The following is a 14588-nucleotide window of genomic DNA, read 5'->3' as shown; positions in this document are numbered from 1 at the left end:
TTTAGTATTGGGGTTACAATGTAATTTCTCCAAGCTTGCGGGAAAGCTCCTGACCTGATGATTTCCTGATAGATGTGCAGTAATAGATCTATTATAAATGGGCTACTTATTTTAAGGATGAACATTGGAAATTTGTCTGGTCCAACAGTGGCCTTATTGGGCAGATCGTTGATTGCTTTCATTACACTCTCTTTGGTGATTTGTATTTCACTCAAAGGAGGTCTTGTTGGTTCCTCTCTTGCCGAATAGTTTCGCTTGTTTAAATCTTTCAGGAATTCCAAAATTTTGTCACCATTATCAGTGTTCTCAATTTGATTCAGTCCATGCAGGTTACTAAAAGTGTTATTAGCCCATTCCATGAAAATGCATTCGGTCATATTCTCTGTGCTATTTCAATTACTAGTAATTCTTTTTGCTCGTTTTAGTTTGTTATGAATAACACTGCAGTGTGCCTGTCGTTTTGCTTTGATAAAATGTGCTCTTTCCTTCTTATAACGAATGTGATCGAAGGCATGACCCGTTCTTTGCCATTTTCTATACAGTTTTTGCTTTCTGAGGAAACTTGCTTTCAGTTGTGGATTAAACCATTCTTTTGTTCTCTCAGATATTTTGATTTCTTTTGCTGCTCCTTCCAATGCTGTTTTGGTATAGCTTTTTAGTGTTCGTTTCTAAAGCTTCGTCTACTGGTTTTTCTTGCAGGTCATTCCAGTTGTAACTAGTCAGGTGACTGAGAATGACCTCTGCATTAATATACTTCACGGAGAAAAGATACTTACTTTGCTTTTCCCAGTTCGTGTGGTTACCCTGCATGTATTTCTGTATCTTCAGTGCTGCTTCTATTTCAATTTGATTGTGGTCCGACTTAAATTTTATGCAGTTTTGCGCTAGCCTTATGTCTAAGAAACTACGATACAACAGGTCAAGTTGCTGTATTCCCCTTGTCACTGGTGTCAGAAGCTGCGTTAAGTGCAATGCACCCAATGTAGCATCCAGCTCTTTCTTGGCCTCCCTGTGTTTCGGAAGAGGCAAATTAAAATCTCCCGCTATTATTGTGTCGACTGATGGCTTTAGATTTGCAGCAAGCCAGGCATAGAGTTCGTTTCTTGTCTCCTTTGTGTGCTCAGGTGGGAGGTATATGATGCATAACTGTATTTTCACCTGCTCTTTTGAAAGGTAACGCAAATACCTTCAAAATTATTGAGTTGGTTGTTCGTTCTCTTATAGGCTGGTATTTATTTTTATAGCAAATTATAACTCCTCCTCCTCGCCTATCTGTTCTTCCGGTTCCCACACATTTGCAGTTTGCTGCCGCAGTTAGCCAATCTAACTGTTTTCCATTTCCCAACCAGGTTTCGATTAGGCAAATGAAATCCAGGTCCCCGTACATCATCATCGTTTGTAGGGTGTGGAGCTTATTTGAGATGCTCCTCACGTTTTGTGCAAACAGGTGGATGTGATGTTCTGCATCCCCAGCTGGGAGTAGTTTTTTTTTGATTGCTATTGAGCCCGATTCCTTGCATCATTTTTAACCAGTGGTCTGGCCCATCTGTCTCTGTAGGGCTTGACTAAGGTACCTACTGGCCAGGCGCTTACGTCTTGTAGGCGAGTTGCTTTATCTGGTGGACAAGAGATTATAAAGGAGGAGTAAGCTGGGTGTCGTGTTTTCACTTGCTTTACTTCCAGAGTTATCCCATGTTCGCCCTCACACATGGCTTTAATGTTTCTGGGCTGTGTTGTGGGCCCCAGCCTTGATACAAAAATTTGCTCTCTGGTTACAACGGAAGTAATGTTGTAGATTTCAGAAAACCGTTTGTTTGTTTCAGGTGTGTTACAGGAAGACAGGTTAATACTTTCTCTGTGAACTGGATTACGTCGTCGGCCGTCCTCGGCGAGAGTAGGCATGAAATTTTGGGATGGGCGGGTTTTTCTACCCTCAAAAGTGTTATGCTTTTTAGGTAGCATAGTGATGTGCGCATAAGTGAGTGGGTTTGCAGGAACATGATCTGAAGGGGAAGATGTAACTCTGGCGTTCGTACTCTTGGAATACATGCATGCCCCAATCATTTCAGTTGATTCCTGTTGTCCTAATATTTCTGAGACTTCTTTATTTTGGTTTCGACTTTTCCTAGTGGAATGTGTGGAACCATTTCCTGGTGCTGCCCCTAAAGTTTCACTGGATTTGGTACTATTGCTTGCGAGGTCCTGCTGCAAACAGACAGCTCGCGGCTGGGCTTGAAATTCACATATTATTTGACTGTCTTGTAGTTTTGCAATTCGTTCTGATATGTTTTCCCCCGAATTCAATTATTTTCTTGTCTTCTGTTTCTGATTTTCAATGCTTTCTGTCCTCCTGTACAATCCATGCATATCACTTCTACTTTTCTTTGGGTAGCTCTGCCTCGCATACCAAGTTTCGTCGGTTACGGGGGCCGCTGAGCCACCTTGTGCAACGAGGACTGATTCAAAGCATCCTAGCTTTTCCTCCAGTCGTTTTAGGGTGTGCAATATTCTACTGTTTTGTTCTTTGAGAAGAAAATTCTCTTCCTGCAGTTCCTGTAGCATTTTATGTACAGGGATGAAATTGCTCGCGAGGTTTTCAGCGTATTCCACAGCCTGCATCGAAAAGGGACTGATGCAGTCTTCAAGGATATCCTTTAATTCCGTACGCGAGACATATTCTTTACGGTTCTCTTCCTGCCTTTCATTCGGGCTATGATTGCTCCTCTGTCTAGCGAAACTCCCTTCAGAGTGCTCGCCATCTTCCGGGCAAATATCGCATCCCAGAGTTTCAAAAATTTATCCTTTAAGATGGCCCAAGGTGCCATCTCCAAGGCCAGTCTGCGAGAGGATTACTCTTGTTGCTTGTTCAAGGTCGTTAATCTGTTCTGCGCAAGAATCTTCACAAATGACATCATTAGGTAATTCTTCATTATTTTTTCCTGTTTGTTGCCTACAAGCGTCACATTCAAACTTGCGTTTTCTAGTTTTGTTTAATCTCTTAATATCTACAGAATATCTACAGAATCAGGCTTATTGCAATAGTTTTTGTGACAATTAACGCATTTAATTATGAAGTCATCATTCGTCAGACATATACAGCAAGTACTGTTATTATATAAGCTTATAAAAAAATCAATTGGTTAAACTGGCCAGCTGGTACACTTCCGGTTGATCGTTGCAAGGAGGCGTTACGTCACTATATATAAATAGCCCGCTATGGTTCGTCTTAGGGTGTTTATCCCCCCCCCCCACACACTTACCGCTGTTATAAAATAGGGAACTCGTCTTCCACTATTAAAACAGCGGTAAGCCGGAAAATAAACACCCTAACTTCATTTGAAAAAAAATCATAGAAATTATAATCAAACCTTTAAGTATTACAATAATCTTAATAATAATACTTAAATAATCTTAAGTATTATAATAATAACAAGAAATAATGGGATCTTTTTTCCTGTTACCTGTACGACCACGCCCATTGCGCAGATACAAGTGGTACCCAAATAATGGATTTAGCCCAAAACGCATTCACAGTAATCACTCAATAACATAACTCGACCATACAATCACTCCATTCTACTACCTAAGTCCACTGCGCGGAGACAAGTTGTAACCAAAATAATAATTTCAGCTTTTTTTTTTTTTCATGAAAACCCCAAAAACGAGAGGTATTAGAACCTACAATATTTAGTAGTAGTAGTAGTAGTGGCATGTGATGCAAGAAAGCAAGTGTATGAGCTTATGCAGCATCAGCCAAAAAAAATTAAATAAATAAAATCACACCATTCCCCCCAAATGCTTGTCCAGTTCCTCCTTAAATTTATTCAACCTATCAACTTCCACAACGACAGATGGAAGTTTGTTCCAGAAATTAACCACCCGCTGGCTAAAGGCAAATTTCCGCACATCTATTCTACATCTGTCTTTTCTTAATTTGAATTTATGCCCCCTTAGGTTCGTAATCTGAACAAGTGGAAGGATCCCATCAGAATTCAGCGTGCTCAACCCATTCAAGGCCTTATACACCTCAATTAGATCACCGCGCTGGTGCCTAGTCTCCAGCCACTGCAATTTACAGAATTTAAGCCTCTCTTGGTAAGAGGATCCCTTCGTTCCCCTCACCAATCTTGTTGCCCTTCTCTGTACACACTCAAGTAAATCTACATCCTTCCTAAAATGAGGCCTCCAGACCTGTACGCAGTACTCAAGGCGTGGCCTGACCATTGCCTTATACAGAGGGACAATCACCTCCTTTTCCCTGCTAGCAAAATTCCTATATATCATTGACAAAACCCCATGACCTGCCCTGGCAGCCTGTCTGCATTGCTCAGAAAACTTCATATCTGACTGCACAATTACTCCCAGATCTTTTTCATTTTCTACCACCTTAAGTGTAGTACCACACAGTTGGTACGTTTCTCTGGGGTTACTTCTACCCATATGCAGTACTTTGCATTGGTCAAGGTTAAACTTCAGTTGCCACTTCTTAGCCCATCTGCCCAAATTATCTAGATCCTGTTGCAGTAGCACACTGCCATTACTGTCATTAACAACCCTGCCAACCTTTGTATCATCTGCAAACTTCGACATTAAGCCTGATATACCTTCATCAATATTATTGATAAATATACAAAACAACAGTGGACCCAACACCTAACCCTGTGGGACTACACTAATAACATTAGTCCACGAAGAGCAGCACCCATTGATTAACACCCTCTGTCTTCTCCCACTTAGCCATCCTTTTATCCATTGTAGCAACTTACCCTTAATACCATTCTGCTCCAATTTGTACAATAGTCTTCCATGCGTAACAGTGTCAAAAGCTTTCCTGAAATCCAAATATATGATATCAAAATTATTTTTTGCATCCAGTTCCTTTGTAACCACATCATAATATCATATCAAATTTGTCAGGCAAGACTTTCCCTTAAGAAACCCATGCTGTGTCTGAATTATTGCTGGTCTTGTCTAGATGATCCTGCAATGTATCTTTAACCAGTGACTCCATTATTTTACCCGGAAGAGAAGTTAAAGTAACTGGTCTGTAATTACTCGTGTCACCCTTCGATCCCCCTTTGTGGATACATTTTTGTATCCACAAAGGGGATACATTTCTAGATCTCCAGTCCGTGGGAACCTCCCCTGAGTCCAAGGATGCTCTCATAATTATGGGTAAGGATTTGCTTAGTTGCTTTGCGGCCTCCTTTAATATAACTGGATAGATCCCATCCACCCCAGGTGCTTTTCTTATTTTTAACTTCGACAATTTCTCCACCACTTTGCTCTCAGTTATTACAAAATCATTAAGTATCCTGCTACAATTTGATAACCTTCTGCCATTTTAAAACCTGCTTGGGTTGGAGGTTGAGAAGACAAAAGAAGATATTTGTTGACATTTGACTTGAACTTCTGTAGACTGTAATTTTCAGGAAATACGTATGAAGGAAGGTTGTTCTAGAAAACGGCAGTGGAATGAATAAACGAGGAAGATGAAAGGTTGGTTCTGTGAGTTTGAAGTTGGACAGTAAATGGATGTTGGCTGGTGGCGGCAAGTATTCGGACTGTTTTGAAAGAGAGACCGGAAATTATAGAAGCCAATTCAGAAGAACAGTGCCCATGGACGTATCTAGTGTGAGCTTTAGTGGGCTCGCGAGAGTCCATTGTTATTATTATTTTTAATTTGCGAGCCCATTGTTGAAGCGATTATTCATATTACAAATGAAATCCTGAATTTAATCAACGACTATCTAGAGGCCGAACTACGGTGGGTCCCCATCCCCAACATTTTAATAGCACAACGACCAGTTATGCATTTTAAAATTGCTTCATTTTTCAGTTAATTTCAGTCGGACCTCTGTTTAACGAACTTGTTCATAGCGAATATTTTTGAATTCCCTTTCGTTTCTACGGAAACATTTAAAATAATTTTCGTAGAACCGACGGATTACGATAGAAAACTTTGTGGGCATTGTCCTCACCTGTGGCCGTTAGGTAATTAGAAAGCCCGAATTAATAAGGGTGAAAGGGATTACCGTCCCACAACGTTAATGGAATTCCATAGCTAGGCAAAGGATTAAGAAGATTCCCGACACGGATAATAGCTTCTAGTCAACCTGTGTTGTGGTTCCCCTTTATTCCGACAAGAAGTCGTATGTTTTTCAGAGTGATCCACGCGTCTATGTTTACATGGTCACAGTAGCTGAATATCTGAGTGAATCCGATATTTTGCACAGTATTCAAAGAACTAGTGACAAAAGCAGCGTCGGGGTGGGGGGGGGTGCGGAGATGAGTTAACTGAGATATTAAGTAAACTTTCCGAAGATTAAATGTTGGCAGATTTGGAAACCGCATCGAGGCTTTCATTGTGAAGAAAATGTTCCAAAATATAATGGCATACATGCAATAATTATTAAAAAAAAAAAAAAAAAAAAAACTGCATCACCAATCTCCAAAAAACCAGCGCGAGTTAACGATGGTTGCTAAAGACTTGATGTGGAAACTATAAAGATCGGTCGTGTGTTCGGGCCTTGATGGGCAGCTTGTAGCTTACGGACAGCAATTGATTGTTGGAGGAATTATACCGCTTTCTGCAAACTTTTGAATCAGAAAGTTAATTAAATATTCTGGATTATTAAACCGACTTTTCAATCTGGAATTTCTTAACGATTTAGCATTTCCTGAAATGATCGACATCCTGCAGGGGCTCTCTTACCTTTCAGAAGCTTTACAAATTCATTATGGTAAAAGCAGATAAATTAATTATTCGAACTACCAATGCTATCGCTAATTTGAAAAATTCTGTAAGGAAATTATGAAGCTAAAATTGAGAGCACGTTGAAGTTGAAAGAATTTGAAGGAATCGAAAGTAAGAACACATTTAAAAATTACCTCGTGACAAATTATTAAGGATAAGTTATTAATGCAACAGAGTAATTTTAAATTAAATAAAGAAAATAATGATAATATTGACGATGAGGAATTGAAAAAAATTTTAAACATATGCTACCTAGAATCGTGGAATATGAAAGAACTTTCGTCTCCGTGGCAAGACGGTGAAAAACGAATAAGAAATTTAAGTTTTCTGATAAAATATGAAATAAAAATTAATGATTTTAGAGATTTTGTCGAAGACAGTTTATTTTTAAAATCGAGTGAAATTCCCTCTTAAATTAAGAAAGCCATCACACTTAAATTAAGAAACCATTAAGAAATCACAATGGTTTCAAAGAAATATCTTTGAAACCATTGTGATTAGCAGTGCTTTCAGCGTAATAAGTAATATTAAAATTCTGTTTATACTCGGGCACGACAACCAAGTCAGTAGAGTTTACAATAAATCGTCAATACAAATATTTATCGTATTCAGTAGTCACGGGTTTGAACTCTGGTCCACTCAAGGAACGCATGCCCTGCACTTTCGCTCCTGACCACTGGGCTACGTCAGGCCTAAATATATATAAATGAATGAATAATGTTGACAATTAAACACATTTCAGATTATGATGACCATAGATCTAAATGGAAAACCATTGCTTCAATTTGATCCAGATCGTTATGTCATTGTTATTGTTCTTTTTGGCGCAAGGGCTGCCCAGGCCATATTGCGCCTATCAGTGATGTGGAAGATACTGTTTTGCGAACAGTCAGAAACGATCATATAATAAATAAATAAATTTTCTGTTTATACTCCGGGACGACCAAACGGTCAGAGGAGTTCACAAGATAGACAGAATACAAGAAACAGCATCGTATTCAGTAGTCACGGGCTTGAACCCCGGTCACTCAAGGCACTTGTATTTATGCACCCGCGCGCCTGACCACTAGGCTACGGCTCCGTTTGATAAATGAGAAAAATTCTATGGGATTGGCATCGTTACCCTATGATATGACAGAGCTTCAAAGATTCTTCAAGATTAGGAAGAAAACTGAATGAGAGTTGCCGGGCATGCGAGTATAAAGTGCATTCAGCAAGAATGTGCTTCATTGTGAGTTGAGAATTGCAGTGTGTACACTGAGGAGGATCATTGCCTGTGAGAAGAAATATGTGGGTAATATGACTGTGACCAAATCTTGCTCTGGCTAGGATTACTTCTTCCTTTCTGTTTTATTTGAAAGAGCTTATTATCTGTTTCAGTTTGCCATATAAGTGTCCATTGTTCCTTACATATTCTTTGTATGTTAGATTTGTAGTCAGCATATGGAACAAGAGAACATGATGAATCTGAATTAGAAGGATGTTTGGCGGCATAGTTGGCACATTCATTTCCAGATATCTCAGTGTGGCCTGGGATCCAGCAAAAGATGACTACTAGCTGGCGTTCTTGAGTATGTATCGACATACATCTTATAGTTTTTATTAAAGGATTCTTTGGTGAGGAGGTGTTTTGTAAGGCTATAAGTGTACTCTGTGAGTCCGTATATATTATACTCTTTTTGACGGACAAATGGAGAATATTTTCTAGGGCAAGCTTGACGGCGAATAACTCAGCTGCATAACTGCTACATTCGCTGGGAAGTGATACAGAGATGGTGTTAAAAGGGAAATCTGCTGCACCACCTACTCCCCTATCAGACTTTGATCCATCAGTATATATTTTTATAAAAAGAGGATGATTCTCTGTGTGAGCAGTATGGAGTTGTTGTATATTGATATTTGCAAGGGAATGTTTTCCCCAGTTCAGGAAGTAATTGTCGCAGGATGGTTTAATATAGGACCATCGGGCGACTGAACAGGTTGGATCTCGGAGGACTTTTTCCAGGTGTATATTCCAAGTTTCTGATAGTGCCTGTAATCTGATACCAGTAGGCTGAACTGCACTGGGTTTATTTCTATAGAACATTTTAAACTGTAGATCACTAAGTATAGGCCAAATTGGATGGGTAGGCATGCTTCGAATTTTAGCTGCATAATTCAGAAGTAATATCTTTCATCTGAGACAGAGTGGAATTTCATCGGCTTCAATATAAAGGCTTTGTACTGGCGATGTTCTACGTATATGCTCCTGTAGCAATCCTGAGGGTAGAATTTTGAATAGGTGCAAGGCGTGTTAGCACACTCCTCCCGGCAGAGTCATAGACTGGGGCACCATAATCAAGACGAGACCTAATTAGAGTTCTATACAGTGTAAAGTGTAAAGTGTGTTTAGGGTCAAGCGGCACCAGGGGTTTCCCCCATCTCCGCGTAGTTTACATTGTGGGTGAACCAGTTGACTGGAAAAGCCAGAGATTTAAAAGTGTATGGACTTTGTATATATTTGATGCCTTGTACCGTTGTTCATCTGGTCATTTAGCTGCCAGACCCTTACTGAGGCCCGACGTTGTCCGACTTTAGCCCCGTGGAGGCAGACCAGGTACTCTACTCACTAGTATATAGTTCACTCTGGCAGGTCCTGCCACCTAATTTCCTAAGATTTCAGTGGCCAGGACCTTAAAAAAAAAAAAAAAAAAAAAAAAAAAATCGCGTACGCGTCGCGGGGAGCGCTAGAAGTCCAAAATGTTGGGCAAAATTAATTTAGATTGGTGATTTTAGATTGTGTGGGGCGTGTTCACGTTGCTATCAGATAGAGCGAGGTGAAGGCTGAAGACTGGGGGGGGGCAAATAGACAGAAATATGGAGCCGAAAGGGAAGGCAACTCCAGTTTACAGTGGGGCATGCCCATGCCCCACCAGAGGGAAGAAATAGGGTGGCAGGGTGGGGAGGGGACAGTTTACTGTCCCCTCCCCACCTGCCAGGAAGAGGTGAGACAGTGAGCCAGACAAGAGAGCTGGCTCAGGTTGCCAATGTGGCCTGTGTGCATGGGTGGGAGCAAACCAGACCGCAGGGTCAGGTCCGCACCATCCAGAAAAACTTGAGGCCCAGCAGAGGCGATCCAATGTTGGTTTGGCTGAACAGGTTGTGCAAAATGTCACAGTTGGGAGTCATTCATGGGACTGTTGTCCCGTCCGGTAGTCAATGTTCTGAGAAGTGGAGTTTTCTCACTTCTCATAAGAATTCCAGTTTTGTCTTGCATGAAGGATCAAGCAGTCAAACCTGACATCTGGTTGGGGGGTCTCTGAGAAGCTTTGTTTGACACATCTATTCGAAGTTTGCAGGCAGAGGAATGGTCAAGCGTCTAGCATACAGGTTCTGGGCAAACTTGGTGAACGCTATATATGAGGCTTCATCTTCCAGTAAGTAGTGTTCCCGGTTTTTGCGATTAAGGCGCACTTGGATGATTAATTCAACACAAAGATCTTCATAAAATTCGCAGTCATACATCTGGTGTCCCCAGGTCTCCACAGAGCCACATGCACACATTGGGTTGTTTTCGAGTCCGAGAAGGTGTAATTTGTGGCGGATCACTCCATGTCCTGTTAGGAGATACGTGCTGTACAATCCAGGGCAAAGCCATACCGGATACTGTGGGTATATTTGTTGTAGATCGGGGAGGAACCTCCGCGTGACTTCCCCTTTTGTGGAGGTCGTCCAGCGCTGCTGCCATATCGATCGCAAATAGATCTGGAGTCTTTTCTTCTCCACTGTCCGATTTACAGTTGGGTCTGTGGTGTGATCCTGGAAGGTAGTTGGATTTCCGCGTCTAAGCTGCTGTAACATGCCTAGGCGAATCACTTCAAGATCAAGAGGGAGGGTCCCAGTGAGTACTTGCAGTGCATGAGTAGATACAGTGCGGCACGCTCTGGTGAGGGTTAATAAAATCGGTCGGTGAATGATGTTGAGTAGCCGACGATTTACCGCCGTAGAGGCCTTATGGTGCCAGACGCCAGAAGCATGTGCAATCGCAGGGATGATGGCTGCTTTGTAAAGTATTGCAAGGGTTCTTCTTTTCAGCCCCCAGTCGCGGCGGGTAATCCTGGCAAGCATGGCAGCATAGTTTTTCATTTTCTTCTGGATGTATTTTAAGTGGGGTGTAAATGATAAATTTCGGTCCAGGATCACTCCTAGGTACTTGAGTTCTGTGGCCAACTTGATCGTTCTGTTGTCGATTTTTATCTGCGGTGGTCTGGTAGGAGTTAGATATCCCTTTAGTAGGATAGATTGGGTTTTCGTGGCAGAGATATTAAGGTGATGAGTTTCGGTCCACTCTCTTAGTGTAGAAAGTGCTGAGTTGGCAAGCGTTTCCAGTTGTGCTCTTGAATCAGCAGAGAGGATTAGGGAGAGGTCATCTGCGTATGCGAGCGCTTGCACACCCCCCAGTTCCAGGGAGAGGATCTCATCCAGCATGTAGTTCCAAAGGAGGGGACCCAGTACAGAGCCCTGAGGGCAGCCCCTGTGTACCTGACGTTCAACCTTGCAGTAGGGAGCCTGCACTAGGACCTTCCTATTGTTCAGGTAGCTCTGAATGCATCCATATAGGTTTGATGGCAGGTTGGCAGCTCTTAGTCTTGCGAGGATGCTCTGCCACCAGAGGGCGTCGAACGCCCCTGCAAAGTCCACAGAGATGAGAAGAAGGTACTTTCGTTGGCAGTTTGACGCGGCATTCATGATATATTCTAGTGCATCCAGAGTGGATTTCCCCGTTTTGAATCCGAACTGTTTGTCTGTTGTTAAATTTGCTGCGGTGTAATGTACTTCAAGCCTCTGTCTAAGAAGTTGTTCCAGGACTTTGCTGAGTACAGACAGGAGAGATATAGGTCGGTAGGACTCCGGTATATGTTGCTGCTTTGATGGGTTTTTTTATGATTAATTTTATGCTGGCTACCTTCCAGTCCGAGGGTCACCAGCCCTGACGAAGACAGTGGTTATATAAGTCTAACAGCAAGTTCGGGACATACTCGGCCACCTTTTTTACCAGTTCTGGTTCAAGCATATCCAGTCCTGGGGTTCTTTTGTTTTTTATTTTTTGTATGGCAGTTTGTAAATCTTACAGGGTGAATGGTTGTTCCACTCGGGCCGATTGGTAGGTTTTGTTGGCGTGGCACAGCTGATGCTGTTGAGGTGTGTTGTCCTCTTCGATGGGTTTGAAGGTGGCATTGAGAATGTTGTTGACGGTGTCGTGCCAGTTTTTTGTCATGGTGCCTTGTGGGGGTGATGGTGGAGGGCGTGACCTCTCCCCTTGGTAACTTGTTTGTGGTTATTCTATATATGATGCTCCATGGGTCTGTATTGCCGACTGTGGAAACCAGATGCTCCCAGGACAGTTTTTTCCGCTGCCTGATCATCGCAGTGTAGTTATTCCTGGCTTTCCTGTATTGTTGTCTGAGGGGTTCAACCTCAGGAGGAGGCCAGGATCGTCTGGCTCTTTGGAAGGCACGTCTTTTCCTGTTCATATCTCTCCTAAGTAGGTCACGTTCTTGCGACCACCACGGCACAGCGCCTGGCCGGGGGGCCCTTCTCCGGATCGACTGGTCCGCTGCTTGTAGGATGGCATTAGTGACAGCACGCTGGTGTTGATCGGAGGTTTGGTTGTGGAGGTTATTGGAAGACAGGTTCTCTGTGTTCCTAATTATGGCTTCTTTAAAGTTGTTCCAGTTGGCCTTATCAACGGCATATCTGTTGAGTTTGTAGCTGTTTGTTGGAGCCCGGTGAAGCGATCTGTGCATCGTGAAGGTGATAGCCCTATGGTCTGAGGAGGTCCAGTCTTCCTGTACCTTCCAATCATTTAGGTGCCCAGCAAGGGATCTGGTAGCCATTGTTGCATCTATAGTGACCTCCCAGAGAGTGGAATTAAATGTGGGGAGATTGTTTGGTCGATTTAGGACAACGAAGCTGCTGTTAGCCAGGAATTCCTCCATATATTGGCCATTCCTAGTTCCTCGACGTTCAGGAGTCTCACTATGCCACAATGGCGATCGACAGTTTAGGTCCGCAGATACGAGGATCCTAGAACCCACAAGTTCTGTTTGTACTTGATTTAGGTATTGGATGGCTGGTTGGATGTCTGCTCCTGGGCGGCAGTACAGAGAGATGATATATAGCTCTCCCAGTGGAGTAACAATGTGAGCGCAGGCCACCCACTCCAAGCACAGGTGTGTTATTCTTGTCACAGTTATGTCAGGATTCCTGACAGCCACCGCAGCCCAGGGGGTGGCTCCCTCTACCTGAACAATTTTGTAGCTGAGTGGGTAACCCCGGACAGCACCCGCGCAGGTGTAGGGCTCCTGCAGCAGAAGGATGTCCAGGTTCTCTTCTTCAGCTTTTTGTCTAATTTGACCAGCTACGGCAATAGCCCGCTGCGCATTCAGTTGAAGAAATTTGATACAGTTGTTATTGTACCTTTTAGGGAGAGTTCCCATAATTTATTCTTATTTGTTGTGCACTTCTTGCTTTTACGTATACCGGGCATTTGTTGTCTCGAACAGAGTGCGTGTGGGGAAGCTTCTGCCACTTGCAGTTTGCACAGGCTGGTTCTTTTCCTTTGTTCTGGCAGTTAGCATAGTTGTGCCCCTTCTCGGCACAGTGTCCGCAGGTTGGTTCCTGTTGGGCGCATGTGTGGGTGGTAGAGTTCTATACAATTGAAGCAGGTTATAGCGGTCTGCACCCCATGTTGTCGAAAAAAGAACTCTTGAGTATATTCATTTTTTTCTGGCAAGTAGTCCGCAGATATTTGACATGTTCTAAGAAATTAAGCTTACTATTAAAAATCAGGCCGAGGAGGCGAATACTTTGCAGATTGATATAGGATGATTCGTTAAGTGAAACTCTGGGTCAGGATGCCTCTTTCATTTGTTACAAAAATTACTGACACTAGATATCTGATGTGACAGTTGGTTTCCATTCTGCGTCATCCATAGCTCAATATTGTCAAATGAGATTTGTAGTTGTCTTTCGATGAAGTTCATATTTTGTGAACTGCAGGAAACAGTCAGGTCATCGGCATAGAGATATGAGTTTACAGGGTTGGGTATGCATTTATGTTATTTATTCTTATTGCAAATAAGGTAGAACTCAGAACTGAGCCTTGTGGGACTCCTTCCTCTTGTATATAGATTTGCGATAGGACTTGCCGATAGCGGACTTGAAAAGTTCTATGCTGAAGGAAGTTATTTATTATTATTATTATTAACCATAGGGTGCAAGGTAGCCTGAAGCTTATGCTGCACTAGACAAAAAAATATATATTCTGAATTACCCCGAGAGAGAGAGAGAGAGAGAGAGAGAGAGAGAGAGAGAGAGAGAGAGAGAGAGAGAGAGAGAGAAGTAGAAGGGAATTACCAAGAAAGAGAAGAATGATGATATCCAGCTCAGGACCCTGGGTGTGCCAAGCCCATACTCACTAGATATGAGCTTCTGGGGTTATTTTTTGTATGAAATATGGTAAGTGGCCTCTCAGGTCAAGGGAATGAAGATCTTTCAAGATGCCAAAACGCCAAATGATGTCAAAGGCCTTTTCTACGTCAAGACATACCATAACGAGATGCTCGTTTCGGATAAACGCATTCCTGATGTTCATTTCAGCTTTGACCATGAGATCCAGTGATGATCGATTTTCCTGAAACCAAATTGGCTATCAGAGATTAGATATTTGGAGTCAAGATTAGATATTTGGAGTCAGTCGGCGACGTATAATTTTTTCCAGGGTTTTACTCAAGCAGCTGGTAAGAGAAATAGGTCTATAGTTGTGAGGGATAGAGTGATTGTTCCCTAG

The sequence above is a fragment of the Mastigoproctus giganteus genome, chromosome 3 (assembly GCF_048544385.1).
Source record: "Mastigoproctus giganteus isolate SK-2022 chromosome 3, ASM4854438v1, whole genome shotgun sequence".
In the NCBI taxonomy this organism is placed as follows: Eukaryota; Metazoa; Arthropoda; class Arachnida; order Uropygi; family Thelyphonidae; genus Mastigoproctus; species Mastigoproctus giganteus.
The sequence above is the reverse complement of the archived record's forward strand: the minus strand, read 5'-3'. Positions refer to the sequence as shown.